Source organism: Marmota marmota, unplaced genomic scaffold (assembly GCF_001458135.2).
Source record: "Marmota marmota marmota unplaced genomic scaffold, marMar, whole genome shotgun sequence".
NCBI lineage: Eukaryota > Metazoa > Chordata > Mammalia > Rodentia > Sciuridae > Marmota > Marmota marmota.
This window is the reverse complement of record NW_026000026.1, coordinates 88,213,758-88,214,478: the sequence shown is the minus strand read 5'-3', so window position 1 is coordinate 88,214,478 and position 721 is coordinate 88,213,758. Positions and strand designations below refer to the sequence as shown.

Below are 721 nucleotides of genomic sequence, written 5' to 3'. Positions count from 1 at the left end.
GGTACCTGATTTGGCACAAAGGCGCCCTTAAAGCTTTTTCGCTTGTTCAATTTTTAGTAGGTCTTCTAAACCACAGGAGTGCTCACGGTCTGAAGCACAAAAACATGCTCGCATCTGCTACAGCTCCTCATTCTCGCTACGCACCGCTCGCGCGAAGGTGGAGACAGGGAGTGGTTTAGGTTTTATAAAGCTTGCCAGCCAATGAGTACGCTGCCTCCCTTCCGGTCGGCGATCCGACCAATCCTAGCACTTCGGTGAAATCTTCGGCTCTACTCGGCTCTATTCGCTGATGCGGGCAGCTCAGGGGGCCGCCACCGCTAGAGAGACGCTTTCCTTTTTAATTTTTTTTCCATGTGTTCACTTCCGGGTCCGGCGCCGATCCGGATGCTCGAGGCAGAAGGATGTTTGACCTCCGGATAAGTGAGGTGCCGCTGTGCATTCATTCCCGACTGCATCGGTGGCGACAGCAGCGGCCCGGGCGGCGACTCTCCGGCCAGCGGCGGCGGTAGGAAGCACTGGCAGTAGTGCTGAGACCTAGTCCGAGCCTGGCCGAGCTGCCTTACCTCCCTCGCTCGTTCCTTCCCCCCCTACCTCGCTCGATCCCTCCCTGCGTGGCTTGCTTTCCTTCTCCGGCCGCCGGCGGGTGTGATGTGCCGTCGCAGCTGCCCCGGTCGCCGCTGACTATCGGAGTGGGGGCGCCGCCCGCGCCCGGGACCGACCC

At 60.3% G+C, this 721-nt stretch overlaps 1 protein-coding gene across 10 annotated transcripts in view; it reads left to right on the top strand.

The window, feature by feature from the left end:
* The first annotated feature begins 289 nt into the window (after positions 1-289).
* The window catches only part of Csnk1g3 (casein kinase 1 gamma 3), a 115,258-nt gene continuing 114,826 nt past the window's right edge, over positions 290-721 (top strand). For 4 of the 10 annotated variants that reach the window (XM_015486700.2, XM_048811834.1, XM_015486703.2 and 1 more), the window contains exon 1: positions 290-718. The gene's annotated coding sequence lies outside the window, so the exon portion shown is untranslated. The remainder of the gene's footprint in view (positions 719-721) is intronic. The other 6 variants (XM_048811838.1, XM_015486721.2, XM_048811836.1 and 3 more) reach the window with 2 other exon arrangements.